The 16,745-nt window shown below is 40.9% G+C and overlaps 1 protein-coding gene across 2 annotated transcripts in view; it reads right to left on the minus strand.

Annotated features, from left to right (window-relative positions):
* Positions 1–16,745, minus strand: part of PLEKHG7 (pleckstrin homology and RhoGEF domain containing G7) — an 83,290-nt gene that overhangs the window by 60,637 nt on the left and 5,908 nt on the right. Inside the window, exon 1 of one of the 2 annotated variants that reach the window (XM_056569384.1) lies at positions 12,315–12,994. The exons of the other annotated variant lie outside the window; for it this stretch is intronic. The gene's annotated coding sequence lies outside the window, so the exon portion shown is untranslated. Of the gene's footprint in view, positions 1–12,314; positions 12,995–16,745 lie in introns of those variants that run through there. 2 annotated transcript variants of the gene reach the window in all.

The following is a 16,745-nucleotide window of genomic DNA, read 5'->3' on the forward strand; positions in this document are numbered from 1 at the left end:
GGGCTTTCTCCCTAATGGAGGGACTAACTACCAAATGTAGGAGCTACTTACCTAATGGAGGAGCAACCTACTTAAATTTGGGGAAATCTGCCTATGGTGGGGAACTACCAACCTAGAGGAGGGGAGTGTGCCTATAAGCCTAATGAAGGGTTTATATACCTAAAGGGAGGAGTCTGCTTATCTAACTTATGTGGGTGCTGCCTTTCTAACTGAGGTCAGAGTTTGACGAAAAGGGTTCAAAAGGGGAAGGGGATCTACCTGCCTACCTAATGTGAGGAAATATATTGTAAAGGCAAAAGGGAGGAAAGGGGATTATTGGTGCAAATGTATAAATAATGCAAAAAAGCTGGGATCACAGGGGCCACACTCTTTGGCTAAGTGTCCTTACATATAAATGTGCCTAGTGTGATTCAAGGGATGCAGTATGTGCACTAAAGTCAATGATTACAGATACAGCATCCACAGGATTATTATATAAATGTGAGCATACCCACCACATAAAGCAGTTCTAGAGGTTTTGCCTCAACCACTTCATTGATAATGAGAGTGTATGCATTCAGTGCATAGGCAAATCAAAACTATGGCTAATTCCTTAAAGCGTACCAGTCTGATCCAACAAATTTTTTTTTTAAATATATCACTCAGTACCTAATCCTGACCATGTACATCAAATTTTTATGTGTCCATCACCTTTATTTATTTTTTTATTACACTTTTAATTTAGCTCACTAGTCTGAATTCCTCTCAAAGGGAGGAGGCGTGGCCTCACTGTGCAGGTCTCCGCCCCCTCCCTCAGTATGCTGTCTGCTCCACATCTCACATCTCCCCTAGCATTAGCAAAACTACAACTCCCAGCTTGTCCTCACTGACAGTAGATGACACAAACTGACAGCGGGAGGATTTTTCCTCTAGCTGTGAGCCCTGCGCTCACAGCTGTCAATCAAGGAAGTGTGTCCATGACATAGGTGATGACGCATGGACACAGCTGGACTAGTATGTGTCCAAGCAGGGGGGGGGGGGGGGTGGGGGCAGTTGTTTGACTGGCTTTTTCAGTATGAAATACTGAAAATCTTCTAATGAAAGCAATTGCAAAACCTATTGGTTTTGCATGCTGTACAACATATCAAAAGTTTTTGTATCTGACCGTGCCCATTTAAAGTTTACCCATCACTTGTGCATATTAAATGCAGCTATTTGTGGGTTGTACTCATTTTCAATGGAACATGAGCTTTACTATAAACAAATCCCATGTAAATCACTAGGATGCTTTTGTTTTATTATAGAAACAAATATCTAACAATCATTGATAAAATAAGAGTTAAAATAGGGCTCTACTATATTATCCAGATGCCTGTTTTATGATCATATCAAGTTATATACTCCGTTTCCTTCTCTGAGGAGTCTTAGAACAGGTTGTGTATCTGGTTACCAGAATTAGAACAGTGGTTTAGTACCCATACATGATCTTGCTCTTATCACTAGTAAATGACTCCTTCTAATGTCTTTTTGTGATAGTCTCCCGGGTTAATGACCTACGGAGTCACTCTGTGTCTGTTTACCTTCATTGTCTGCATTTAACCTCTGCCCACCTGTCTGCCCCTTTTTGTCTATCTGAATTCTCCTGGTGTCTGTTTGCCTTTTATGTGTGCATTTTCCCCCTGAGCCATATATTTGCGTCATCCTGTCTAGTGAGATAACATCATGAGACATGAGGTCTATTCCTAACATGCCTTCCAGCACTATCATGTGTTTCCGCTAACCAGCATACGATTCCCAGTCTTTTAACATTTGTCATGATATATCCATTAGTCCAACATGTGAGAAAAGTATAAAAACGAGTGTGCTGTGTATCTGTATAATTCAGTTATAAGAAATGTTCCTAAATTTGTTTAGTACTTAGGGAATTTAGTTGCATAATGTACCAAATGTCACACAAGTAAATGGGGATTTCACGCCAACAACACTGTTCTGTCTACAGAATAAAGGATGTGTGTCTGATCATGTGAATGGGAGTCCTATGCCCCCCTGGTTGAATGGACCAGCTATCTTCTATCTTTGTCAGGTCCACAGAATTAAATAGAGCAGCAGAGCACATGTCTAACCACTACTCCTGTTAACCAGGCAGACAGAGGACCCCTTCTAATGAAGAGTTAGGGTCTCAGTAGTTAGACCCCCGTGATCAGACACTCATCTTCCATCCTGTGCATAGGTAATATGTGTTGTTTATGAGAAACCTTTTCAATGATTTCCTTTAAATTTGGGGATTAAGTAAATTTAGAATCCTCAATATTTAACCCCTTAACGATTGAGGACGTAAATGTACGTACTGGTGAGCTGGAACTTAAAGCACCAGGACGTACATTTACGTCCTAAGCATAACAGCGAGCATCGGAACGATGCCCGGATCATGCGCGGCAGGTCCTGGCTGCTGATCGCACCCAGGGACCCGTCCGTAATGGCAGACATCCGCGATCCCATGGATGTCCACCATTAAGCCGTAATCAATACAGATCACGGCATCTGCAGCATCGCAGTCACTAAAATGGATGATCGGATCGTCCGCAGCGCCGCCGCGGCGATCCGATCGACCAGCAAGGCAGACGGAGGTCCCCTCACCTGGCTCTGCTGCCTTCTTGGCGTCTTCTGCTCTGTTCTGCCTTCCTGCAGACCAGAGCAGAAGATGACCTATAATGCTGATAAGTGCTGTGTCCTATACATAGTACTTAACAGTATTAGCAATCGAGTGATTGCTATAAACAGTCCCCTATGGGGACTATTAAAGTGTAAAAATAAAAGTAAAAAAAATAAAAAAATAAAGTAAAAAAAATGTGAAAAACCCCCTCCCCCAATAAAAACATAAATTGTCCCATTTTCCCTATTTCACCCCCCAAAAAGTGTTAAAAAAATATTTTATATACATATTGGGTATTGCCGCATGTGTAAATATCTGAAATATTAAAATAAAATGTTAATGATACCGTATGGTGAACGGCGTGAACGTAAAAATAAAAAAAAGTCCAAAATAGCTGCTTTTTTTATAACATTTTATTGACTATTTTTTTTTATAAAAAATGGATTAAAAGTTCTATATAATCAAATATGGTACCAATAAAAATTACAGATCATGCCGCAAAAAATGAACCCTCATACCGCCGCTTATACAGAAAAATGAAAAAGTTATAGGTCTTCAAAATAGGGATATTAAACGTACTAATTTGGTTAAAAAGTTTGTGATTTTTTTAAAGAGCAAAAGTAATAGAAAAGTACGTTATCATGGCTATCATTTTAATTGTATTGACCCAAAAAATAAAGAACACGTCATTTTTACCGTAAATTGTACGGCGTGAAAACAAAACCTTCCAAAATTTGCAAAATTGCGGTTTTCTTTTTAATTTCACCACACAAATAGTATTTTTTTTGGTTGCGCCATACATTTTATGGTAAAGTGAGTTATGGCACTACAACGGACAAATGGTCATACAAAAATCAAGCCCTCATACTAGTCTGTGGATGAAAATATAAAAGAGTTATGATTTTTTGAAGGCGAGGAGGAAAAAACTAAAACGTAAAAATTTAATTGTCTGCGTCCTTAAGGCCCAAATGGGCTGCGTCCTTAAGGGGTTAAAGGGGTACGCCGGTGGAAAACATTTTTTTTTTTAAATCAACTGGTGCCAAAAAGTTAAACAGATTAGTAAATGACTTTGTTTAAAAAATCTTAATCCTTCCAGTAGTTATTAGCTGCTGAATACAACAGAGGAAATTATTTTCTTTTTGGATCACAGAGCTCTCTGCTGACATCACGAGCACAGTGCTCTCTGCTGACATCTCTGTCCATTTTAGAAACTGTCCAGAGCAGCAAATGTTTGCTATGGGGATTTTCTTCTACTCTGGACAGTTCTTAAAATGGACAGAGATGTCAGCAGAGAGCACTGTGGTCATGATGTCAGCAGAGAGTTCTGTGTTCCAAAAAGAAAATAATTTCCTCTGTAGTATTCAGCAGCTAATAAGTACTAGAATGATTAAGATTTTTTAATAGAAGTCATTTACAAATCTTTTTAACTTTCTGGCACCAGTTGATAAAAAAAAAAAAAATAGGAGTACCTCTTTAAGAATGCACCCTAATAGATGTTAGGTTGCCACTTTCAATAGAAAGGTGATTGTATGGCACAACATGGAATCCCCTTTGGCTCTGTACAACAGAGATAAAAGGACTAGGGGAAAATACCCCAGGCATTGAGTGAAGCATGTCTTATTTTTTTTTTTTTTATAAAGTTAAAGAGATATGGAAGAATGCTCAATTACAGCTCTATATATCACAGAGTTTGTATAGAGCCATAGTATGACATTGTGCATACGGCCTTAAAGGGGTTATCCAGGAAAAAACATTTTTTTATATATCAACTGGCTCTAGAAAGTTAAACAGATTTGTAAATTGCTTCTATAAAAAAATCTAAAAATCTTAATCCTTTCAGTGCTTAGGAGCTGCTGAAGTTGAGTTGTTCTTTTCTGTCTAAGTGCTCTCTGATGACAAGTGTATCGGGAACCGCCCAGTTTAGAAGCAAATCCCCATAGTAAACCTCTTCTACTCAGTGCAGTTCCCGAGACAAGCAGAGATGTCAGCAGAGAGCACTGTTGCCAGACTGAAAAGAACAACTCAACTTCAGCAGCTGATAATTATTGAAAGGATTACGTTTTTTAATAAAAGTAATTTACAAACCTGTTTAACTTTCTGGAGCCAGTTGATATAAAAAATAGAATAGCCCTTTAAACCTTCCTACCCAGTCTGTACCACAAGTAGATGTATATTATGAAGTATTTTGTAGACTCTATGGGGGACATTTATCATTGTTTGCTTTGGTAAGCGAGTTTTTTTAGTCTTTGGTTTTTCTTATGTGTGACATATTTATCATACTATCACATGGGGTTAATATATTTGGCTCACATAAGCAAAAAACAATAAATCACCTTTGAATACAATTTTTTTTAGCACACATAAACAAAAACTAATAAATTACTTCAGAACAACACTTTGTAAACCCACCTCAAGTCGCAGCTGTTAAAAAAATGTGTCATATATGTGTTTATTACATTTCTTTTACCACTTTTTTCCCCCCTAAATGTAATTTTTTTTTCTCTTCTGATTTCAGATCCGTGTATCCTGTGGACTACTTTGGATTCGGTGGAGTACGATGACCAGTGTTTTTTTTTTTGTTTAATATTAATAAAATGGTTAATAATGACTTGTGGGGGAGTGTTTTTTTAAATAAAAGTTTCATAAATGTGTTTTTTTTTTTTTTCAAAAGGCTTATTAGTGGAAGCCATTAATAAGCCGGGACTTAACGTTAGCCCCCAAAACAGCTAGCTCTAACCCCCAATTATTACCCCGGTACCCACCTCTACAGGGATGCTGGGAAGAGTCAGTAGCAACAGGCTCGGTGCATCAAAAATGGGCCAATGGGCAACAGTAACGTCAGGCTGTTGCTGCTTGGTTGGAATCTGTCTGAGAATGAAAATTTAGAGAATCCCACACGTGTTTTGCATAAATAATTAAATATAAAAAAATAAAAAATGCATAGGATTTCCCCTATTTTTATTCTCAGCTAAATACCAACCAAGAAGCAACAGCCTGACATTACCAGGGTGGGCGAGGACCATTGTTACTGGCCCTCCCCAGCCTAAATAACACCAGCTTGTTACCGCCTTGGCCCAGGAACGCCATTTTTGAAGCTCCAGGCCTGTTGGCACCGGCTCTTCCCGGCACCCCTGTGGCAGTGGGTCCCTGGGTAATAATTGGGGGATAGCGCTAGCTGTTTTTGAGACTAACGCTAGGCCCCGGCTTAGTAATGGACTCTGTCTATAAGACAGCTTTCACTACTAAGCCTGTCAAGTAAATAAAAAAAAAAAACACAACACATTTAAAAAACACTCCCCCAAAAGTCCTCGTTAGCCATCTTATTAACATTAAGCTTAAAAATATAAACCCTGGTGATCGACGTAGTTCACCGAATCCGAAGTAGTCTACTGGATACACAGATCTGAAATGAGAAGGAAAAAAACCACTTAAAATAGGTAAGTACATTTATTGTCACCCGCCCGCACTTCTCCCGCCTGCTGTCGCACAACTACATCTCTCAGCATATCCTCACTGTAAGGGCATGCTGGGAGTTGTAGTCATGCTGCGGGGTAGGTAACAAGCAGAGAAAATTAAGTGACGGTACTGTAACTTCATATTTCCCTCTGGCAGCTGTGTTCGGCCGGGAAGTCCAGGTCAATCACAGGTCGGGGAAATATGAAATTACCGTGCCATCATTTCATATACCTGTTGGCCGGCTACGCACTTTTTGTGCGACTTTTGTGCGAAAAATAACTGTTTGGAAACCTAGCCTTAGGCATCTATAGCAAAGTTCTCTTAGCTCTTTTCCAAACTCTAGGGTCATGAAATGACTCGAGCATTAGCTATCAACAATTGATGCATGAATTCTTTAATATCTTTTTTTTTTTTGCCAAACCTAGAATTATATCACAATGATGTCCTACAAAACTAGAACAAAAAAAAAGCCGTCAGTGTCTTACATTAGGCCTCAACAAGAAACCATTATATTACATTATCCCTCCAGCAATGAAAAGTTTTTCCCACAGAAAAGAAAGTTCCGCTGGCTCTAAAACTTGTCCGCGATTGCAGGTTTACAGCATATAACACACCTCACTTAGCAGCCATAAAAAGAATGACTTCATTGGTTACCATCCAAACATCACACCCAGCTTAATCTTTTTTAGTTTACATCCAGTAGAGCCATGTAACATTGTACCATAAAAATACCTGTTTACTAGCCATATATTAGTGTGCTGAACTCAGTAACCACATGTAACCACATGACTAATAGCATGCCACTCATAGCTGATATCTGCCCCGGCTTAATGACTGGTGGATGTGCTCTTAATATAATACGACAATAAACAATTGGCCCGATGCAAACAATTCTACCTCTGATCTAGTAGATTATACATATACTGGATCTATTCAGTGCATTGTAAAACCTTTAAGCTACACACACATTAGACTGGAAAAAAAGTATAATGGAGTCAAAGTTAATGCTGCTTTTGTAAGTGAAAAATACCCTCAATTCATAGCTGTGCACAAACATTGGCAAAGGCAAACGTTCTCTCTTTATCCATCTCTCTCTATTTACATGCTAAGTCTGTATATAGACATATAGACGTATTTCTCACAGAAAAGGATTACAGTAACACATGTTTTGCTATACACATGTTTATTCCCTTTGTGTGTATTGGAACTAAACCAAAATTATTGGCACCCTTAACTTAATATTTGGTTGCACACCCTTTGGAAAAAAGAACTGAAATCAGTTGTTTCCTATAACCATTAATAAGCTTCTTACACCTCTCAGCTGGAATGTTGGACCACTCTTCCTTTGTAAACTGCTCCAGGTCTCTCTTATTGGAAGGGCGCCTTTTCCCAACAGCAATTTTAAGATCTCTCCACAGGTGTTCAATGGGATTTAGATTTGGACTCATTGCTGCCACTTCAGAACTCTCCAGCGCTTTGTTGCCATCCATTTCTGGGTGCTTTTGACGTATGTTTGGGGTCATTGTCCTGCTGGAAGACCCAAGATCTCAGACGCAAACCCAGCTTTCTGACACTGGGCTGTACAGTGCGACCCAAAATCCTCAGATTTCATGATGCCTTGCACACATTCAAGGCACCCAGTGCCAGAGGCAGCAAAACAACCCCAAAACATCATTGAACCTCCACTATATTTCACTGTAGGTACTGTGTTCTTTTCTTTGTAGGCCTCATTCCGTGTTCGCTAAACAGTAGAATGATGTGCTTTACCAAAAAGGTCTATCTTGGTCTCATCTGTCCACAAGATGTTTTCCCAGAAGGATTTTGGCTTACTCAAGTTCATTTTGGCAAAATGTAATCTTGCTTTTTTATGTCTCTGTGTCAGCAGTGGGGTCCTCCTGGGTCTACTGCCATAGCGTTTCATCTCATTTAAATGTTGACGGATAGTTCGCACTGACACTGATGGTCCCTGAGCCTGCAGGACAGCTTGAATATCTTTGGAACTTGTTTGGGGCTGCTTATTCTCCACCATCCGGACTATCCTGCGTTGACACTTTTCATAAATTTTTCTCTTCCATCCATGCCCAGGTAGATTAGCTACAGTGCCATGGGTTGCAAACTTCTTGATAATGTTGCGCACTGTGGACAAAGGCAAATCTAGATCTCTGGAGATGGACTTGTAACTTTGAGATTGTTAATATTTTTCCACAATTTTGGTTCTCAAGTCCTCAGACAGTTCTCTTCTCCTCTTTCTGTTGTCCATACTTAGTGTGGCACACACAGACACACAATGCAAAAACTAAGTGAACTTCTCTCCATTTTATCTAATTTCAGGTGTGATTTTTATATTGCCCACACCTGTTACTTGCCCAGGTGAGTTTAAAGGAGCATTGTATGCTTTTCTACAATTTTGAAAGGGTGTGCCAATAATTTTGTCCAGCCCATTTTTGGAGTTTGGTGTGACATTATGTCCAAATAGCTTTTTTTCCCTCCTTTTTTTGGTTTTGTTCCAATACACACAAAGGTGATAAACATGTGTATAGCAAAACATGTGTTACTGCAATCCTTTTCTGTGAGAAATACTTCATTTTCTAGAAAAATTTCAGGGGTGCCAACATTTACGGCCATGACTGTATATATATATATATATATATATATATATATATATATATATATATATATATGTAGGCAGGCATATTGAAATTCTGCATTGAAATCCGCATGTTTTAAGTACATTGAGTTTAATGGGATTCCGCATTCGTCGGCAAAAATATAAGTCATGTCTGCAGGAGCCCATTGATATCAATGGGGCTTTTTTCGCTCTGCTACATGTGGATTTGGTGCGAATTTCGTGCAGAAGTATTAAAAAAAATTTAATTCAACATTTGCATAGAATACAGGCACTTTTTTTACGTGCACTTACGTGAAATTCCGCATTAATTCCTCAGACATTTTGCAAATGATTGCAAAGATGCGGAATCCCGGCCGAATGAATGCGCCCACAGAATTCATGGGGAATTCTATGCGGAATTTCTGCCATCTGAATGTAGCCTTAAAGGGGTTATCCAGGAAAAAACATGTTTTATATATCAACTGGCTCCAGAAAGTTAAACATATTTGTAATTTACTTCTATTAAAAAATCTTAATCTTTTCAGTACTTATGAGCTGCTGAAGTTGAGTTGTTCTTTTCTGTCTAAGTGCTCTCTGATGACACCTGTCCCGGGAACTGTCCAGAGTAGAAGCAAATCCCCATAGCAAACCTCTTCTACTCTGTGCAGTTCCCGAGACAAGCAGAGATGTCAGCAGAGAGCACTGTTGCCAGACAGAAAAGAACAACTCATCTTCAGCAGCTGATAATTATTGGAAGGACTAAGATTTTTTTAATAGAAGTAATTTACAAATCTGTTTAACTTTCTGGAGCCTGTTGATATATACACAAAAAAAGTTTTTCCTGGAATACCCCTTTAACTCCTTAACGACGCAGGACGTATATTTACGTCCTGCGCCGGCTCCCGCGATATGAAGCGGGGTCGCGCTGCGACCCTGCATCACATCGCGTCGGTCCCGGCGCTCATCAAAGGCCGGGACCCGCGGCTAATACCACACATCGCCGATCGCGGCAATGTGCGGTATTAACCCTCAAAGCTGATCGCCGCTTCTAAAGCGAAAGTGAAAGTATTCCGGTTAGTCAGTCGGGCTGTTCTGGCCCGCCGCAGTGAAATTGCGGCGTCCCAAACAGCTTACAGGACACCGGGAGGGCCCTTACCTGACTCCTCGGTGTCCGATCGACGAATGACTGCTCCGTGCCTGAGATCCAGGCAGGAGCAGTCAAGCGCCGATAACACTGATCACAGGCGTGTTAATACACGCCAGTGATCAGCATGAGAGATCAGTGTGTGCAGTGTTATAGGTCCCTATGGGGACCTATAACACCTATAACATTTAACCCCTTCCCTAATGAAAGTTTGAATCACCCCCCTTTTCCCATAAAAAAAAAAACTGTGTAAATAAAAAAATAAACATATGTGGTATCGCCGCGTGCGTAAATGTCCGAACTATAAAAATATATCACTAATTAAACCGCACGGTCAATGGCGTATGTGCAAAAAAATTCCAAAGTCCAAAAAAGCGTATTTTGGTCACTTTTGTATACCATTAAAAAATGAATAAAGAGTGATCAAAAGGTTCGATCAAAACAAAAATCCTACAGTTAAAAACTTAAGATCACGGCGCAAAAAATGAGTCCTCATACCGCCCTGTACGTGGAAAAATAAAAAAGTTATAGGGGTCAGAAGATGACATTTTTAAACGTATACATTTTCCTGCATGTAGTTATGATTTTTTCCAGAAGTACGACAATATCAAACCTATATAAGTAGGGTATCATTTTAACCGTATTGACCTACAGAATAATGATAAGGTGTAATTTTTACCGAAATATGCACTGCGTAGAAACGGAAGCCCCCAAAAGTTACAAAATGGCGTATTTTTTTCGATTTTGTCGCACGATGATTTTTTTTTCCGTTTCGCCGTGCATTTTTGGGTAAAATTACTAATGTCACTGCAAAGTAGAATTGACGACGCAAAAAATAAGCCATAATATGGATTTTTAGGTGGAAAATTGAAAGGGTTATGATTTTTAAAAGGTAAGGAGGAAAAAACGAAAGTGCAAAAACGGAAAAACCCTGAGTCCTTAAGGGGTTAAAGTGGGTGAAATTTGCCATCAATTGTTTGTTGTTAGACTGTTATCTTCTGAAAGGTAGTCGGCCAAATTTTCGGTCAATAATTGGACGAAAAATCTGTGGTCCATGGGAAAGAATATTCTCAGAATGTTTCCAGATAGAGTGCTCATCCTTCCCCCGTTGTCAGTGATGTATTGCCAGTTTTAACCGTAATGTCAACATGGCTGAAATGTGAATGGCTGTGTATGGGAAACTTTCATTCCCCAATCATTCATTCAACATATGTTCACCCATAAACCTACTTCTATCGAATGTTTATAACCACCTTTAGAATCTCACTCAATAAGTCAGAGTCCATAGCAGATAGAAATAATGGCTCTACCCCTTACCCTCGTCCCCGGTGAAACTGGCATGTCCAATCATCTATTACTTATTTGCCCGTTTCAGGTGAATGATGACTGTTTGCCTGCAGCATCCTCTGTTTAGAATAGTAATTTTTTTTTGCTGTGGGTGGTCACTCATAAGATGGCACCATGTAAATAAAGGGGCTACACTTCTAGCAGCTCTCTTCACTGGTTTACATACCACCTCAATAATGCTCATATATCCAAGTAGTATCAATATGGCACCATACGGTGCTAACATGATAATAATACTACAAAAATGACTGTGCAGCTTCCCCCAGTAGATGACCAGGGTTAAAAGCAGAACCATGGTGACTAACTAATCCCTGCAGCCACTTCATTTTGAGAAGGCTTTTCCAGGTATAATGATAATTCCATTCCTTACGAGATGTTACTTCAGGTAGAGTAACCGTAGCAGACATAAAATACTATAGGTCGTAGAATACTTTGGATATATATTTTGTTGTACTAACACACCTTGAACCCCTCTGTCATACAGCTTAGTACTATCATTTTATTTCATTGTTTTCTTCTTTTATTCTTAAATTTAATTGTTTAGGTTGTTCGGTTCTTTTATATATATATAAAAAAATACTATAGGTATAAAAAAAAATTCTATAGGTAAAAATATCCTTCACACCCATTTAGCACAGATTATCACAGTCAATGGGACTGTGGCGTCGACCAGAGTGGTTCAGTTTATATCCTTATTCCGCAAAATGGAAAAGGTGTCATACAAAATTATAGAATAAATACTCATACTGTCTTCTGTACTAAGCATAGATGGTAGCATGAATACTTTTTCCAATGTGCCATCACAATACACCTAGTACGTAACCAGGGTGCCTCCAGCTGTTGTTAAACTACAACTCCCATCATGCCCGGACAGCCTTCAGCTGTCCGGGCATGATGGGAGTTGTAGTTTTGCAACAGCTGGAGGCATCCTGGCTTGGAAACACTGGCATAGAGAAAGCCAAAATTGTTGACGAAATGCAATATAGTATATATAGTAAACAGTATAGTAAATATGTGTTATATATAAAAAAAATACTACTTTTTACATTTTGTTTCACAAATCACAACCCCCTATGTAAGTACAAAGCTGGAATTATTCTTATAATAATGGCACCTGTCAGACTTACGGTTTGAAGGAGTCCACCATTGCATGTCACAGGTTGCTGCTTGTACTTCACTCCTCTGTGGTAAATCCCCAGTGTGTCAGTCAGTCAGCGAGCGATAGGCACACCCTGGCTGTTGCTGTGCATTCCAGTAACTCTGGGAAAGCCTCCTCCTCCTCCTCTGTGACAGAGCAATGTCTCTGTGCCTGCCGCTCATTGATTCCACACATTGACACAACTTTCCATTTGTTTTTTTTTTTTTTTCAGTAAATCAACGGGTTCCTAGATTTTATGACTAGTATACAGCATAGATCAAGGAACAGGTTTATCAGGTATATAGTGAGTGACAGAACTGGTCCTGTTTTACAGCAGCATTTATTTTTTTGTCCATCCCCACCCTTAGCCTGGAGAGGTGAGCTGTTAATGACAGAAATATACTTTTTCTTCAAGCATTCTATACTTGTTTTCCTACAATGAAGCAAAAAAGACCTGCGTTTCCCACACTGGCCACAGTAAAAATCTCCACAGGTTCTTTGGCGCTCATTCTCAAATGCAAAAGGTGCTCATTTTTATGCAAAGTATTCAAGAGAGAAGTGATATCATATGGCACTCACCCTAAGGCCAAGTTTCGACTTTCCTGTGTTTGGCGTTTTTTGTCTTTGAGTGGAAATTGCATTTTTGGCCCCTTTGATGTTTTTTCAAAATTTGTTGGGTACCATAAAAAAAATATGCAGTAGTAATGGAAAAAAAACTGTATTTAACGAAATTTATATTTTTTATGATGAAATTTTAAATAATTTTTAAACAAGGATCAATTTATGTGGGCGGGCAGGGCACTAAAAATTTTAGCGACAATAATAAAAGTGTAGTGTGTGTGTTTTTTCACTTTTCTTTTCTTTATTTTTTATATTTTTTTTAGGTAGAACACACTGTTCCATGATGGGAGTAGTAGTTCCTGTACTAATAGACATATCACCCCGGGTGTCACTCCTGACTCCCGATGCGATCGTCCATAATATAGCAGAGATGCGGAGCGGCTCTATACAGCGCTCGCATCTCTGCACCATACTCCCGCCGGCCAGTGATGTGAATAGAAATTCACCTCACTCATTCATATTTTCCGCCCAGAGTGGGGATTGTCCAGATTGTTGCAGCCAATCACCACTCTCAGAGGGAAATATGAATGAGTGAGTGGCCAACTGGAGTACAGAGCAGAGATGCGAGCGCCGGAGAAAGCTGCTCCACAACTCAGGGATGAAGGATGATCACAGGATGTCAGGAGTGACACCCGCTGTGATCTGTCCTTAACTGCAGGTACTACTGCTCCCAACATGGAGCAGAGTGTGCTCCATGTTGGGAACAGTAGTACCTGCAGTTAAGGACAGATCACAGCGGGTGTCACTCCCGAAACCTGTTGTGATCCTCCTGTATAATGTATAGATGCAGCGGCCGCTCTTCTATGGTCTCCTGCACTGACGTATATATATACCTATTAATATTTCCCACAGAGAGTTGTGATTGGCTGGAACCATCTGGCCAATCATAGCTCTCTGCAGAAAATATGAATAGGTATATATATATATATACATCAGTGCAGGGGACCATAGAAGAGTGGCCGGCCGCATCTATATATTATACAGGAAAATCGCAGCGCATCTATACATTATACAGGAGACACCCCCAGGTGATCTGTCAATAAGTACAGGTACTACTACTCCCATCATGGAACAGTGTGCTCCATGCTGGGAGTAGTAGTACTACCTAAAAAATGTTTTAAAAAAAGTGAAAAACACACACACACACTACATTTTTATTATTGTCTGCTATATTTTTAGTGCCCTGCACACATAAGTTGATCCCTGTTTAAAAATGAAGTAAAATTTTTATTATAAAAAGATAAATTTCATTAAATACAATTTTTTCCATCACTACTGTATCTTTTTTTAATATATTGTTTTAATGGTACCCTACAAAATTTTATTAAAAAAGGTATCTCCATCCCTTTTTTGGATCGTTAAAGTCCAAAAAAGAATAAAAACCTCCTGCAAAAACGCCAAAGTTAAAACTCACATTTCAGGGTGAAAAACCCCCATTTCCCACATTTCAGGGGGAAAAACGCCATAGGCTCAACATGCTGCGACTTTGCAAAACCACCAAGGAGCTAAAAAAGAGTGAAAAAACGTCAAAAGGATAAAAAAAAACAAAAAAAAAAAAAAAACACCAAACTGAAAAACGCAAAGTGGAAAAAGAATTTTGGGATTTCTCATTGATTGACAGCTAACATCTGGCCGCAACATTTTTTCAATGAAAAAACGCCATTGGGGCCATTTTTGAATTTTTTGGGGAAAAACGCACACAAAAAACCAAGTGGAAACTTAGTCTTAGGGGTTGTCTGGCAAATTGTCACCTGGAGTACAAGCCCACAGCACTGGACCATCCTTACAACGCAACTGTCACCAAGGATATGCTTGTGAAGCTGCACACACATAGGTAGATTTATCAAAACCCATGCAAAGGGAAAGTTGCCCATAGCAACCAATCAGATTGCTTCTTTCATTTTGTAGAGGCCTTGTTAAAAATGAAAGAAGTGATCTGATTGGTTGCTATGGGCAGCTGGGCTACTTTTCCTCTGGACAGGTGTCACGATGCCGGCTGGCAGGTAGTGGATCCTCTGTGCCAGAGAGGGATTGGCGTGGACCGTGCTAGTGGATCGGTTCTAAGCCACTACTGGTTTTCACCAGAGCCCGCCGCAAAGCGGGATGGTCTTGCTGCGGCGGTAGTGACCAGGTCGTATCCACTAGCAACGGCTCACCTCTCTGGCTGCTGAAGATAGGCGCGGTACAAGGGAGTAGACAGAAGCAAGGTCGGACGTAGCAGAAGGTCGGGGCAGGCAGCAAGGATCGTAGTCAGGGGCAACGGCAGGAGGTCTGGAACACAGGCTAGGAACACACAAGGAAACGCTTTCACTGGCACAATGGCAACAAGATCCGGCAGGGAAGTGCAGGGGAAGTGAGGTGATATAGGGAAGTGCACAGGTGAAGACACTAATTGGAATCACTGCGCCAATCAGCGGCGCAGTGGCCCTTTAAATCGCAAAGACCCGGCGCGCGCGCGCCCTAGGGAGCGGGGCCGCGCGCGCCGGGACAGGACCGAGGGAGAGCGAGTCAGGTACGGGAGCCGGGGTGCGCATCGCGAGCGGGCGCTACCCGCATCGCGAATCGCATCCCGGCTGGAAGCGGAATCGCAGCGCCCCGGGTCAGTGGATCTGACCGGAGCGCTGCAGCGGGGAGAGTGTAGCGAGCGCTCCGGGGAGGAGCGGGGACCCGGAGCGCTCGGCGTAACAGTACCCCCCCCCTTGGGTCTCCCCCTCTTCTTAGAGCCTGAGAACCTGAGGAGCAGACTTTTGTCTAGGATGTTGTCCTCAGGTTCCCAGGATCTCTCTTCAGGACCACAACCCTCCCAGTCCACTAAAAAAAAAGTTTTCCCTCTGACCTTTTTAGAGGCTAAGATCTCTTTGACAGAGAAGATGTCCGAGGAGCCGGAAACAGGAGTGGGAGGAACAGATTTGGGAGAAAAACGGTTGAGGATGAGTGGTTTAAGAAGAGAGACGTGAAAGGCATTAGGGATACGAAGAGAAGGAGGAAGAAGAAGTTTGTAAGAGACAGGATTAATTTGACACAAAATTTTGAAAGGACCAAGATAGCGTGGTCCCAACTTGTAGCTAGGGACACGGAAGCGGACATATTTAGCGGAGAGCCATACCTTGTCTCCAGGGGAAAAAACGGGAGGAGCTCTTCTTTTCTTATCCGCGAACTTCTTCATGCGTGATGAAGCCTGTAAGAGAGAATTTTGGGTCTCTCTCCATATGATGGAAAGGTCACGAGAAATTTCATCCACAGCGGGCAGACCAGAGGGCAAGGGGGTAGGGAGGGGGGGAAGAGGGTGACGGCCGTACACCACGAAAAATGGGGATTTGGAGGAAGATTCAGAGACTCTGAAGTTATACGAGAATTCGGCCCATGGAAGGAGATCTGCCCAGTCATCCTGGCGGGAGGAAACAAAATGTCGCAAATAATCACCCAAGACCTGGTTAATTCTTTCTACTTGTCCATTGGACTGGGGATGATATGCAGAAGAAAAATTTAATTTAATCTTGAGTTGTTTACAGAGAGCCCTCCAGAATTTAGACACGAATTGGACGCCTCTATCCGAGACGATCTGCGTAGGCAACCCGTGAAGACGAAAAATGTGTACAAAAAATTGTTTAGCCAACTGAGGCGCTGAAGGAAGACCAGGAAGAGGGATGAAATGTGCCATTTTGGAGAATCGATCAACGACCACCCAAATAACAGTGTTGCCACGGGAAGGGGGTAAATCAGTAATAAAATCCATACCAATCAGAGACCAAGGCTGTTCGGGGACAGGCAGGGGATGAAGAAAACCAGCAGGCTTCTG

The sequence above is a fragment of the Hyla sarda genome, chromosome 4 (genome assembly GCF_029499605.1).
Source record: "Hyla sarda isolate aHylSar1 chromosome 4, aHylSar1.hap1, whole genome shotgun sequence".
NCBI lineage: Eukaryota > Metazoa > Chordata > Amphibia > Anura > Hylidae > Hyla > Hyla sarda.